Raw genomic sequence first — 15,487 nt, forward strand, 5'->3', positions numbered from 1 at the left:
CTTTGCTTTTACCCATTATAAGATGACACCTTGGTCATGAGACCCTTTAATATGCCATCAGTTGGGGCTGAACCAGCTGATGTTAATTTCCATTGACCAGGGTCTAATTACTGATAGATTTCAGCCAGTGTCTTGGCTTTCCATACCCTTTTGCACTTCCCGTTCTTCATGTGTTCAATACTTTTCCTGTGTCTCATTAAATTTTATAATACATAACTTAATTTGTGAACTAATTTGTTTAGTTTTCTTGGTATGTATTGATCATTTGGATTGTCGTCTGGTGAATTTTTTTTTCCAACAGCACCTTGAGAAGTGTATTTACTGACAAAATGTGTTCAATACTTATTTAACCCGCTGTATATTATAAGAAGTTGATGTCATACAGTCAATCGTAAACACAATCTTGACTCAGTTTTGACTTACAACCCAAAACCACAGAATGCTGTCACAACATGTGTGTCAGAACCGAATCCTGCAAACCATCATCTAAACTGATTCATCAAGAATCACTCCCATACCCGCACCCGTGATGCAGAATGCGTCCCTAAAACTAGAGCGTTCTCTGAAAAAATCAGAACACGAGAGCAACTAACCGGGAAAGATTTTTATGGGTTAAATTAGGCTTGATGGGAGTGAACGATTATGTTTTATGGTTGCAGGTTATAAGGCAAAGCAGAACCGTACCGGACCGTCCTGTCGGCGCGTGACCGCACTCGTTCCCTTGCATTGTGTACATCTGTATCTTATTGAGTGTTGCGTAATCGCACGTAACAGAACCCATAAGCTGCATACGTCAATGCGCGGGCCGGAAAGAGAGCATGTATGAGCGCTGCGAGGTATTTAAAAAAACACAAACACCAGCGAACTCTGCTCATATTACAAAACATATAAATCATCACATCTGGCAGTAATGTTACTTTGACCGGAACACGTGTACATGTGTCCCAGTAGAGGTCATGCAATTAGACAAAGAATTATGGGAAGGCTTCTCCTGGAACATTAGTCAAAATCAAAACAAGGAGAGCAGCACGTTGTGCACGTCAACTGCAAATCTGTCCGGTGGTCATACAAAAGGGGACCAATGTTTTCAGGACGTGACATGCTGAGCGACTATGTGTTTAACAGCACTTACTGTGCTTAGAAGAAATCCATCAATCATGTTTAAATCTACAGGTGAGGAGGTGAACGCAAGATCAGACCATAACCAGGGCCGATTCTAGGATTTTCAGGGGGGCTCAGTCCCCAATGAGGGTATAGGAGTAAGAATTTGAAATAAATAAAATAAATGTTAGACTAACAGGGTAGGATGGTAAACTTATTGCAGCATTCCACTGCATTGCATAGATGGGTATAACATTTGAGTACTGAAAAAGCCAAATAAATGTGTGCATTTAACTGTGTGGTAGTTAATGCTACATGTACTGTAACATGGTTTATATTCAAGGTTCCAGGTTTCCTAATGAGCACAGCAACAACATGATTGTTTTATAATGTGTAAAGGGCTTACACGGTAAGTACACCAGACGTGCCACGACGCGATCCGACACGACAAAAGAGAAGAGAACGCATTAGAACCCATTATAATTGTACATTTTGTCAACACTCGATGCGGCGCATCCCATTTTAACAAGCCGTGTCGCACCGCGTCCGTTGTAGACACGATGTTAATTTTTCCGGTGAGGGAAACAGCTGTGGTTTGATGAGGGGTGAACGAAGCAAAAACTTACAGTAAAACGAGTACTCTTTAAGACCCTCCTATAACTGGCCTAGTGATGCCCATGACTGTGATTATAACATTCATTTATTTCGCTATAGCTTACGAACGTTACTGGAATGCTTCATGCTAATCTACAACTCAACAGCAATTTGAACACTGATTTTGAAACCCAACACACTCCGGTTATAATTCATGTTAAGATTAAAAGATAGCAGTTTGACATCAAGTCACTTTAAGTGGTTGCAAAAATTACCATTTTCGCAGTATTTATGCACCATATAACCATATAACGTTGACTTTTGAAAAGTGCTGTTTTGTGTTTACAATGGGAGTGGATGGTGACTGCCTCCTCAAGCTTTATGAGGGCACTTGAAATATAGTCACATGGCATTATTTTATAACGCTTTTATGTCCTTTTGAAGCTTAAAGAGGCGTTAGCACACAGTCCAAAACACTTGCAAAAATATGCATTTTGGCTCAGAAGAACAAACAAATGTATGTGGGGTTGGCATGTCATTTTTGCATGAACCCCTAAACAATAACAATTTGGTATCATAAACGCCCATGCTTTTGAATTTCTCATGTTTGAAATGTGTTTTGAGAAATCTGCTTTGTAAGTGGCAGCTGAAAAAGAATTTTAATAAATTTAGATAGTTTCAGTGTTCAACATTTTGTGGCCCAAACTAAACTTACGGTAGACCTCTGCAAAGAATCAATACTGTAACTGTCAAGTTCCTTTTAATTTAATACAATGAATGTATAAGAAAATATTTATGTTAGTATAAATTAAATTATATATAAAATAAATTGTTATATCATGACCAAACACGGACCGGAAGATAACTTCGGGCCAGGCACGTGCGTTCAATGAATCGTCTATACAATTATTTATTTTCTGGGGGTGTTGTTATGTGGTTGCTATGGTATTCTGAGGCCATCCTAAAGTCTGCAAGTTATTCTGCATCTCGAAATCCCTTAAAGTTATGGGAATTTTTCCACCCGTTTTATTGCCCACCAGGTGAACTTCTGGTCTTTTGGAAAGAGCTACAAGCTGAGTCACTAACCCAAAGAATGAGCTACAGAAAGAGTGACGCCTTCTCTACGCATTGTGCACTTATTTTACACATCACCAATACCAAGAAAAAGCCAAGCCAAAAAAATAAATAAATGTCCTATAAATTAGATCTTGAGAAAAAAGATATGCAGTGAATTTGTGGCTGACTGGATCTCTCAGCGAAATTCCACCGGGCTGTAAATGAAGGGAAAATCGTCTGGACGGAGTTGAGTTTGAGGAGTGGAACAGCACAGCTGAATATTACTGTACAATCAGTACAATGAAAACACAAAATAAAACAGAGGCAGCACTGCACGTATCCATCCCAGAATGCACTGTTAGTGACATGTGGAAAAAAGGATGGAAATATTTGAGTCAATAACAAAAATATTCATCAAATATACAGAAACGTATAAGAAAATGTATTTAGATATTGAATCACAAACACTGTATTAAACCGTACAAAATGTGAAAGAAAATCTTGAGAGATATTTAGACTTTTTATATTTTACATTGTAATATAAAATAAATTTATAAGGAAAAGTATCAATTTAGGTAAAGTATAGATTAAACTAAAATATAAACCATAAAATTTTAAACTAAAGTAAATATTTAAAAATAATGAAAAAATTAGAGTAGGAGTAAATAAAAAAATTACAAGCGAGGTTTTAAACCCAACATAATCTGAAATGAAATCTGAGCAGTTAATATTTTACAATGTAAAATCAAATTAAAATATAAGGAAAAAGTGTACATTCAAGCTGAATTAAAGTATAGATTTGACTAAAATTTAAATATAAACATAAGTAAATATTTAGAAATATAGAAAAATAAAATATAAGGAGTGGGAGCAAATAAAATAATTAATTTAACTTTTTCATAAAAAAACACTGTTGTAAATCGGGCATAATGTGAAAATAAATCTTGCCAACTATTCAGACAATTTACATTTTACAATGTAAGATTAAATTAAAATATAAGGTAAAAGTATGAACTCAAGATGAAGTGAAGTATACTGTAGATGACATAAAAATATGTAATTCAGAACTCAAGTAAACATTTACAAAAAGAAAAAATGAAATGTAAACAGTGGCGGATTTTTTTTAAATAAAAATGTTGAAAATGTTTTAACATGATAACAACAACCTATCAACTCCTTACCAACCACCCACAACACCCATAAAACAAGACCCAACAAACCCACTTGAGTGAGTTTCTCCAATCGATTGCCTATTAATTTCAAAGCGGATGCGCCAGTAGACAATGAAACTTCTCACTAGTGTTTACAGTCGAGCTATTGAGAGGAGAGTCTCTATAAACAAACCGGGTTATGGAGTGCAGCGTTGAGTGCATGGCTTCAAAGGCCTGTGCTGTTTGTGTGGAATGACAGACGGCCAAACGTCAAGTGTTTGATGTGCTTGGGAGAGTAAGCTTTTCAAAAATAACCTCGGTAAGAAACTGCAGGGTCCTTATGTGCTGCTTCACACTTAGACGACAGCAGCGTGGACAGTACAACTCAACATTCCACACCCACTTTTATACACTCCGCTCTCACAAATACACAAACATACACACAAAGCACGCTGCAGGAATAGAAATGTGATTTTATAAACCTAATCTTGTACCGTGTACAAATATGAAATGCATAATGACCTATAACAGCTCAGAGGACAACTTACAGCGACGACAAATCGTATTCAGACAACAGGGTCTTTTCTTTTGTGTTCTGCAGAAAAAACGAAGTTTTATATTTTATAAATTAATTTTATAAAAGTAAACGCTTTCAATGATCTGTTGATATCTCAATAAAAGCCCTTATGAAAATTAACAACATTTTTACTACAGTAGCATAGTTTAACTATAGCATTTGCATTAAAAAGCACAGTAATCACAAATTAACCATAGTTTCATTATAGTTACAGTTTAACCATGATGTACTTCAGCTTTGGTAATACAAACTGTAATAAATAAAAAAAAACATGGTTCTATGCGTATATATACACAAAACGATGCAAACAAGTCAATAAGCCAGCTAAATGACCATACAGGTTGATATCTAAATGTTTTAATTCAACTGTGGAATTGAAACTGGGAATCGATAAGAATCGGAATTGGAAAAGTTCAAACGATTCCCAACCCTACATACAGGGGTGCGTTTCCCAAAAGCATAGTTAGACATTTATGGTCACAAGTTCCGTCGTTTCAGCATAGTTCATCGATCCAAGTGTTTCCCGAAACCTTGTTCCAATGATCAATCGCAAGCAGCATTGCAAAGTTGCTCGGTTGAAACTAAAGGTCTAGAGCTGTGGTAAGAAGAATAGTTCCTTATTATTATAACATGTAGACTTGAGTAAGGTAAGCAAGCAACATGCAGTGCATTCTATATCCATGTTTCTTAATATACAAATTCAATTTGACATCTTTTAGTTTGTCAAGAAAGTAGAAGAATTGTTTTTTTTAAGTGCGCATACACCTGGGCCTACGTGCTCTAGGACCCTGGGGAATCCGTGAGCAGAGTTATGTAGGAGGAAACTTATGAATGAATTAAATATGTGAAATAAAACAAAAGAGAGCAAAACATGATCCGAAATCGGCCACTTTCATACCATATAGTAGGCGAAAATGAGTGAGTCGTGAATAGTATGTCCGAAACCTAAGTATGTAAAAAACTGTTTGCGAGAAATACCCGGATGGTCTACTACTTCCACTGAGATTCGTGAGTGTGGATCGGATGGAAACTTCTATATCCCATGATGCCCTGGGAGCTGAGCAACGGTCAAATTTCAAAAGTACATCATACAATAAAAGCAGACGTCCGCCTTAAAGTTTTCCACTTTAATTGTAAGTGCCAATAAATTAATTTCTTGTGACTAAATTATGTTTCTATCAACGCTCACTTGTAAGTTGTTGATAATACGTCATAGGTCAAAGAGCATACGGGCCACATGAACATAAAACATGGCGGACGCAGTATGTCCACAATGTATTCATGTTACTCACACTCATACTATATAAAACGTACTGTTTTTACAGACGATAGGTAGGTACATATTCAAATTCAGTACGTACTGTCACAGTATGGGATTTTGGACGCAGCATATGTTTTCGAGAAACAATCATGAGTAGCTATTTAGTTTCCCAAACGATGCATCCTACTTTGGTGGTTAAGAAGCTATTATGTCGTTGTTCGGGGAAACGCACCCCAGGTTAGGAATGAGCGAGAATAAATGAGGAAATAAATTATATTTTGGGGTGAACATCCCATTCATGCATTGTTTATGTGCACATATGGAGCCTGCAGGCTGGCAGACGGCAAACGGTCCGTTGGCCGTGCAGTAACGTGGGAGGCTCAGAAAAAGCACATTCAGCATAAGAAGTGTGAAGGCCGGCGTTAAACAAACACTGCCACGGTAACCAGGCAACGCTAACAGTAGCCTCTCTCTCCTCCGAGGGGCCTGGGGCTGTTTCGGGAAGAACTGTCCATGTTAAAGGTAGCGTTGCCATGAGACGCTCACACTGAATAACATATAACACAGCGTATATTAAACCCACAAACCTGTTTCTGCACGCCAACAAGCCGGCGACTTCAGAGAGCACAGAAACTTTCCTCACTTTGTCATGAAAATCTGCAACACGGCTCCAAATAAACAGGGCAGGCGGAGGCGTCACCTGCGCGTATCGCCCCGTGGACATAAACATCCAGAAGACCTGTGGACTTCAAAGAGGACACCTCTGACCTGGTGGATGGATGCTGTCATACTTGTCAAAATGTCCCTCATTAGACTTCTGGGAAGGGATGACCGTCGGGGTGGAGTTTTCGTTACTGCGGCTTTGTACGTGGATGCAAATGTCAACAAATACGGTAAATGTGCACAATTAATGCATGACCAGTAAATGGTGGGTATGTTGATATTGCATGTGTTTGCGAGACCACACACGCATTGCATTCTGGATCTCACCGGCGCCCTAATCATCCGTCTGCATTCTCGTAATTATCACAACGGTGCCGAAGTCTCCGAGGAGATTTTCCTGTGCCTGCACCAAAACAGAGCAGAATCCAGAAGAAGTTTAATTAAACACATTATAGAGCTTTCCAGAACCATAAACACGGCCTGCAGAAATCTGCTTCGTTCAGGTTAATTGTTGTTCCACTTGTGTGCTAATTCAAGACATAAATGTTGGTTTAACAGATATTCCAGTGCACTTTTCATTCTATTGCAGCTGTCACATTGTTTTGCATTTTTTAAGCGGTGCAAATAAAGGGTTAAAGGGATAGTTGAACCAAACATGAAAATTATGTTATCATTTTAAGGGATAGTTTCTTTGTTCTTATAAACACAAATGAAGATATTTGGAAGAATGTCAGTAACCAAGCAGAACTCATCCCCCATTTACTGCCATAGTAAGGAAAATAAATACTATGGGAGTCAATGTGGGATGAGATCTTTTTGTTACTGACATACTTCCAAATATCTTCTTTTTTGTTCAGCAGAGTAAAGAAAAGTAAGTGAATGTTGACAGAATTTTCCTTTTTGGGTGAACTATCCCTTATGTCTTTCGTCCTATTCGAATGAAAAATCACACTTCTCAATTATTTCCTCTAGACATACAATGGAAGTCAATGGGGGCTGATGTTGTTTGGTAACCAACGTTCTTCAAATTTTCTTTTGTGTTCTGCAAAAGAAAGTCTTACAGGAATAATAATTTCCTGTTAAACCTCCATACTCTTTGGATTTTTACAATTACAGTCTCACGTTTCTAGGAGAAACATCTGAGACGAAGTTGATATTTAAATAAAAAAACACGACTGAGAACACTTCTTAACTCTCCATAAATTATTCAACAGAAAAATCCCTCTGCATCAATAGTCAAGCATGCGGAAGGTGGATTACTTCACATACCATTTACGTATTTTGCAAATAGTTGAATCCTAAACATTTTAGATTGCTTTCTAGATCTATTGTATTAGTATGCATGCTCCCTGGGATTCAAACCTATGACCTCTTTGTGCTGCTCTACCAACTGAGCTTGTCTATTGTTAATTGTTTCTCAGAAGTTCTCAGGTCCTTAAAGCATCTCACAGTGAACGCATTAGACCATCACCAGGGCAGCAACACTCACCCTCAGGTTATGACGGCTCAGCGCCTGGTGTCAAAAAAACATCTGACATCATCAGTAACCTGTCAGTTAACATTGCCCATCAACATTTGGCGGTCTCCATAGACACTCCATCTCTTTCCCATAAAACGCCCAACTGACTGCGGAGAAGGTCACCTACAAGGTCAGCAGAGTCAAGTTAGTGCGTGGGATCCAACTTTTCATCAAAACTCCTCATCTGAACGAGGAGTTTGATCCCTGAACCGTTAAACTTGAATTCTATTCACGCACGACCTCCACTGGCTTAAACTTCAATGCTTCAGACATTAGAAGATGCACACATCATGCAACTAAAAGACTTAAAATGTATAACAAGTTATTATTTTGCAGCGTCTGATGAAGCAACGTCAAACAGCGTATGAAGATCAAGAGCAGTCACGGGTCAAATGTGAAGTGCTTGGAGAAGGCGGCGTGTCTGAAGGATGGTAGAGATGTCACGTTCCTTCTAACATTCCACACATTCTGCTTCCTCACCTCTCAATAGAAACCAACATAAAGATGGAAGGGGGAAAGGCGCCTTGCCATGGCGACCAAACACAAAATCTCAAAACACTGAGATCTACGTCTTGTCATATCTTCTGTATGTTTGCTTTTAACACCACATCCCTCTCTCTGCTGATTCAGGATCAGTCGGGTTGCTTTGCGTGGTAGTGAATTATTTTTGTGACAGTCAACTTATCTTTTCTGTGTAGAGCGAAACATAATCGTACAGTATGTACACAACAGTCCTATATACACATAACCGTGGTGTCAAGATGGAGCAAATGGAGACATGTGCAATCTCTTTCTTTTATCTTAACGCCTCAGTTTCAAAAGAAATCTCAACTAAATCTCAAAGCTGGTCTCGGGGTTCAGGTCAAAAGTCAGAGTTCTCAATATAAACTCAAACTCAATAAAATTCTATAAAATACAACTTTGCTATGAACATTTTATACATCTATATGTTTCCTATATCTCAACAATATAGCCTCAGTTGTGTACGTGTTTATTTTGTTAAGATTTAGCCAAAGATGAAAAAACAGTTAACTCACCCGTATGACCTTCTTTCGCCTGTGGAGCTTAAAAGGAGACGATTAGCAGACAAAACCCTTAAAAACAACACTTGTGTGATACTGAATGCACACGAGGTATCGATATTTTTGCACGCCCCTAGTATTTCAATTTATGGGTGAAGTAACTCATGATCTATAAAAAAGCGAATTGAAGTTTTTATTCTGGAGTGTCACCGTTCTAGAATATTTATCCTGTATAATCCACAATTCATTTTTGATCTGTATTCAGTCATACTCGATATGACGTTAGACAGATTAAGTTTCTGCTCGGCACCTTCGTTGAGCTCAGACAAGCCATTGTTTCCAACAAACCGTCTTCACTTCCATCTCTGAAGTGTGCGTTTAAGATAAGGCTAATTGATTAGCGACTGAAGACATGCATAACAAACAATGTTCTAGACGGTACCGTTGATCCCGTCTTAACACGTCACATCAAAATAACTGACATCACCGGCAACGGCCACGATTGTTCTATCAAAGCAGCTGTGAAAATTATTATCAAATGGAATCATGTCATGCACGGACGGATCCAAACACAACACTCTTTTCTTGACAGGGTTCCCGCTGGCGACGTTCCTCGGCAGGTGAGCGAGGACAGGCCGGTGGAAGAGAGGAAACGAGTGAAGAGAGGCGAGTTAAGATGAAAAAGCAGGAAGAGGGAGATAATAATCGGAGTGTGCTGTGCTGTAAGAGAGCCCTCTGTGATGCAGGAGCCGCCGGGGGTCCGGGATCAGGGGTTAGATGGGAAGAAAATGGAGAAGGGGCCACACGTTCATCATCCGTAGGCCTGCATGATCACAGACGCCACGCCGCCAACAATGGGCCCTGTATGTGTGTGTGTTTAAGAGGAGAGTTTCTCTTTAGTGATTGTGTCGTGGCATTCCGGAGCCCAGAGCAGATAACATCCGAGAGGTCTCCGCTCGCCTCTTTTATCCACCTGCTTCTGTCGTCTTTATCAGTCTCCTTTTCTTCAAGACCAGGCAGGAGAACAAAGGTGAGCTGCGATTAAAGCAGGTTCAGGGACACACAAAAGTAAAAATTACAGGAAGCAAATGAACACATCAGGGGGAAAAAATCTAAGCTTCGTATACTGTGATAGGCTGACTGAGACCAGTTTTTACTGCACCTATGGATTGTTGTTCTTTTGTTGCACAAATTGCTTCTTTTTTTTCCCCCCTGCTTTGTACTTCGCTTTGGATAAAAGCGTGTGCTAAATGACTTAATGCGAGTTTTGATCCTTGTGTCAAAATCACAATGGTTGCTAGGGTGTTGCTATGGTGTTCTGTCATTAGATTTTAAGCATTTAAGGGATAGGTCTATCAAAAATAAAATTTCTGTCATCATTTACTCAGCCTCGAGTTGTTCCAAATCTGTATCAATTTCTTTCTTCTGATGAACACCCAGAAAGATATTTGTAAGAATGCTTGTCACCAGACAGATTTTGCCCCCCATTGACTCCCATAGTGGGAAAAATGACAATGGTTGTCAAAAGTGCCCAAGAACTGTTTGCTTTCATAAATTCTTCATTCTATTAAATAGATTTAAAGAAACACAAATATAAAGTAATGTATAAAGCAATTTTTTTTACTACGGTAGTCAATAGTAAATATCTAAGTATACCCAGCTTCTCATGCGTATGTTAATGAGTACGTAAAAATGTTTGTTTCCAAACCGCTGCAGTAAAACTCAAAGTAAAAGACCGCACCTGGAATTAATGCTCTCATTACACAACACAATCTACCTGTAAGTGATATAAGACGCACTGCTTTTGCAGTCTTCACAACCCACCTGATTACACTAACAGAAATCCCTTGCGTTTATTATTTTCCATCCTGGTGGAACAACCCGGCCGCTGTGACGTCACCGGGCTCTGTGATCTGTCTCGGTTTCTCTCTTTTTGTCTTACTCTCTCTTAACCCAGATTACAGGCGTCCGGGCTGAGGCAGGGCCAGGTTTCGGCAGGCCGTCCGCACAGCCTCCAAGATCCTGTCAACGCTGGGAAACACGGCACGCGTTCGGCTGCTCAGCAAACAGCGGCGCTCCAGATACATGTATACATTTGGACCACACTGTCTAAACATACATGAGTCGCTGGGGTTCTGGATTTAAGGAAAGAGAAGCTGTGAATGACTGAGGGGCATGACTAAACTGCACAACACCATGCATGTGCAATTTGATGAAAAAACTTGTGAAAATGATAAGGAGACAGGACAACAATATGATTCTGTTTGTTCTTACTCACCTGCTAGTCCACAACGATCCTAACCATCAGGAAAATTCATCCGCCACTTTGACCTTGAGATAAGATGACACAAACCACAGGGCAGGTTCATGGAGCCAGGCATCCAGCCGTTTGGATTTATGCCTGTTAAGAAAACGAGATGGAAAGAGGAATGTGAGAGAAAAGCGCAATATTAAGGTCAAAGCTGAGAAATGCTCAAAAACAATGAATAGAAAAGCCGATTTTGGAAAAACAGGACAGGAAAACCACAGCATTTTATATACATTTGACTATGTCTATAGCAAATATTATAATAATAAACATTATTTCTCTACTCACCCTATTTAAAAATGGCTCGCTAAGCTCACTGCAATGCATTCTGGGATTGCATTCCCTACAAAGAACATGCTGCCGACAACACGGCCATTAGAAGAATCTTAAAAGTCAGTATAATTTTGCAGCCAATCATGGTTTAAAACACCTATGATGCCTTAGATTGCTGTCTAGGTAGGCTGAGCATACTAGAATAACACGCACACCTGTTTTCTCCATCAGACGTAGTCTGCTGTCCGTGCATCTTGCTTTGGGTGGATGCAGTTTCTCAGACCTGTCCTGCTTTAGACATTAGGGCGTCGGCTCAAAATTGCTGCCGCGTCCACCTTTGTGAAATAAGTCTCGCTACACGTGGAATAAACCGATTCACGCCCGACCGGCTGCTCTGTGCCAGTAAAGAATACATTTCATTCAGTGTTTTCTCTCGCAGCCGTCTGGTTTACAGTGTGTATTCTCATAGGTATTCCCTGCTATTAAAATAAAAATCTTTGTTACCTCAAAACTTTCTCATAGAGAGAGATTAAAACGACTGCAAACGGACGTGTATTAGAAAAGATCACAAAAAAACAGACACAAAAATCTGCAGCCGAAGGTCAGAGATTTAAGTATGAACTCAAAGATTTCCCATTAAGTTATTTGACATGCACCATGACTGTGGTAGACGGCAGCAAACCAATCCATAACATACTGTGATGACCTCTGTGAACCGCCACAAATAAGTAACAGCAAACAAATCTAGAAAAACAAAATTGCTGTACGATATCTAGTCAAAGGTTCAGAATAGTTCAAATCAATGTGTTAACACAGCGGTAGTTCAAGAATATATTGTCATATAGTTCATCATCACTTCATTCTAAGACCATCACAGGCAAACTTGCAGACCAGTTTAACCGGCAACTTTTTTGTTGTTTTTAACAGGACAACACAGAAAGCTTTTGGCTGTGAAGGTTCTTCCTATTCCTATGCCTGACAAAGCAAATTAAGTATTTGAAGGTTTCAGCAAACATCGCATTGGATTATTGATTATACGTGCTGCCGCAGTGTACACGCATGAAGTCAAATACAAAGTGTTCCCATTACCTGTTCCAGATACTAAATATTGCACAATCGAGGCTGTTGAAGAGAGCGTCTCGGAGCGAGGGGCCTAAACTCACACACAGCACATGTGGAAAAACTCAGGCAGTGATGTTCACTCCGACACCTGGTGGACACTCGAAGATATCTGATGTCCGAATACTCAACTCTGAAGTGCACATCAATGGGATGCTGGTGTACCTGCAGGGTGTGCTGTGGTTCCAGAAACAGATTTGAACAGTGAACATGCCTCTCCTCTGCATCGACACACGGTGGCGCTGCTGTCTGTGAGGCTGGATAACTTCAACTCTTCACATTCTTATCTGAAGTCAAGTGCACTTAAGCGGGCGCTGCGAGAAGAAATAAATCAGGTTTAAAGTCAGTTTCGAAGCCATTTGATGTTTGAATTGTTGTATTTTCACAAGGAGCACAATGTTTGAAATGGTGTGCTGAATGAAACTGTGCAAGTGCCTTTCTGCTTTTCTTTGAACTGTTTATAAACTATTAAAGGCAATTTTCTCACTGTTATTATTTTGCTGTACTGTGCAATAGATCCTATAGGGCGATTATCATGAAAACTGTCAAACATCAAAAAGTAAATCAGGACACTTTTAAATTAAGCGCACATGGTACTGTTTATTTAATCTCATTTGTTACGAAACTAAAAGAAATACAAATACATTTGGATGTAAGCTATATAGGCTTCATTTATTTTATGCATTCATTTGTTTTTTTTGTTTTCTCTTTGATATTCCACATACTTCCCTTTATTTGATTCAGTTGTACAGTATACTGCAGTATGCTCAGAGACACACGTTTAATAACGTAAAAGTGATGCTATTTATCAAGTGTGTTAACATTATACTCAACTGACACCAGAACCAGAAGAGAAAGACAGGAGACAAAACAGGAAGTGATTAAAAGACGTGCTCAGAGGAGTACACAACTACACAAACACACAAAGCACAGTGGAGACCTATTAAACCTATAAAGTGGTATTGCAATATGGCAATTGTATACTTTCTGGTTGTGTATGTATTTATATAGCATTAAATATGTATAGAATGTCTAATGTTTGTGATAAATGCCCACATTACAATGCATTTGTAATGTTCTTAAATCAGTTAGACAGAATGTTGATGAAACTGAAATAATGATGGTCCTATGATACATTGTCAGGATTAAAGGTCATTTGTGACCATTGTGGAAATGCAAACATGCAGATGGTTTTCTGTGAGTTAAGTATACAGTTAGTGCAGAATAAAAGTTCATCCCAACAAAACTTGAAATGATAGCAAATCTCATAACAAATAATAATAAAATGAATCGCATATCATTAAACTTATGACACGATAACCAACAAAAGTGGTACTGCATGACAACTTTGTCCAAACGGATGGTCTGTGAATAATTGTGTGTACTTAATAATGGTAAATTGTATTCACCACCAGAATATTCTATTAATCGTGTGTCCATGATGCAGTGCCACTTTTGTTGGTTATCGTGTCATCAGATTCATGATTTGTGATTGTTATTATTATTTCTTATGAGATAATAAAAATAAAAAAGAATCATGAAGCAGTTTGTATGATATGAAACGAGCTGCTTACCACGGTATATTCGAAGTCGTCCGCTACAGTACAGTGAGACCTCATTTGTTTACGTTAAATGCCCTGGCCCCACGAGCCGGAAGTGACGCTACATCTTCTGATGCGCGATTTTCATTCGGCGCGATTTTCATTCGGCGCGAGTCCTCGATGTGTGCTATAATAGGCACGCGTTACGATGCATCGAGGCAATTTTGTGAGTGCATTCGATAACGTTAAATTGCTCGTTTAAATAAAATATTTGGCAATTAGGAGTCGTCAGTACAAGCAGGAAACAGATTTTCGTCGAGTTGGGGGCGTGGCAATGAGGTAACGTCGACGCGACTGAAGCGATGTTGACCGCGAAGTATTTAGGTAAGTTTGTTGAAATTATGAATGTTATACAGCACATACCTGGAGATACCTCAAACCTGAAGAGCTTTAAACGCATATAAAAGAGAAGCTGATTGATTTACAACTGTACTTGGGCTGGGAAATGAACTGCCATCTTGCATCTTACTTCGACACTTAATTGATATAGTAATAACGATTTACAAATTCGTAAACATGACATATTGCATCATCGGATTGAACGAGCACCCGTAATTATGGCCCCTATGATTTGAGTGAAAAAGGAAGTCTTTACACAATAATCCGGTTTGATAAAAAAAATTGAATTGTACTTTAAAAAGTTATAAACTTAGGTTAAAATATCAAATAACTGGGACTGGTGACTAAAGACTTAGACGTCACGTGATATTAAAAGACGTTGGACTTGTCTGAGGTGTAGATTTCTGCCTTAAAGTGATACTTAACCCCCCAAAAATAATTCTGTCATCATTTACTCACCTTCGAGATTTTCCAAATCTGTATACATTTCTTCGTTCTGATGAACACAGTTTGACCAACATAGTAGGAAAAAATACAAGGGTTTTCAAAAGGGCCCCAGAACTGTTTGCAGTCCTACATTCTTCAAAATGTCTTCTTTTGTGTTCATCAGAACGAAAAATAATGATTTTTTCCTACTATCGAAGTCAATGTGGGTCAAATCTGTGTGGTTTAAGGATTCTTTACAATATCTTTCTCTCTGTTCATCAGAACAAAGAAATGTATACAGATTTGGAAAAACTCGAAGGTGAGGAACAGAAAAGTTTCAGAAACAGAATTTTCCTTTTTGGTAAAGTGTCCCTTTAAAACCCTCTTGACTGCAGGCATCTCCTTCAGTTTGAATTGAGTGTTTGTTAGTGTGATAAAGGGTTTTATTTACTCCCTCTCATTTCATTCCAAACCTGC

The 15,487-nt window shown here is 38.8% G+C and overlaps 1 long non-coding RNA gene across 3 annotated transcripts; it reads right to left on the minus strand.

Moving 5' to 3' along the window:
- Window positions 1-5,005: 5,005 nt before the first annotated feature.
- On the minus strand, window positions 5,006-14,554 carry LOC130413445 (uncharacterized). Of its 3 annotated transcripts, none has more exons than XR_008905491.1 (7): window positions 14,219-14,554; window positions 12,615-12,958; window positions 11,223-11,345; window positions 10,769-11,079; window positions 7,893-9,979; window positions 6,328-6,806; window positions 5,006-5,074 (listed from the first exon to the last, which is right to left on the minus strand). It is a non-coding gene; the product is annotated as an uncharacterized LOC130413445 (long non-coding RNA). The 3 variants fall into 3 exon arrangements; XR_008905494.1 differs by lacking the exon at window positions 5,006-5,074 and having other exon boundaries at window positions 6,626-6,806; window positions 12,615-12,735; window positions 12,810-12,958; XR_008905490.1 differs by lacking the exon at window positions 5,006-5,074 and having other exon boundaries at window positions 6,626-6,806; window positions 7,893-8,045; window positions 8,960-9,979.
- Between the last annotated feature and the right edge of the window lie 933 nt (window positions 14,555-15,487).

Source organism: Triplophysa dalaica, chromosome 2, assembly GCF_015846415.1.
Source record: "Triplophysa dalaica isolate WHDGS20190420 chromosome 2, ASM1584641v1, whole genome shotgun sequence".
NCBI classification, from domain to species: Eukaryota; Metazoa; Chordata; class Actinopteri; order Cypriniformes; family Nemacheilidae; genus Triplophysa; species Triplophysa dalaica.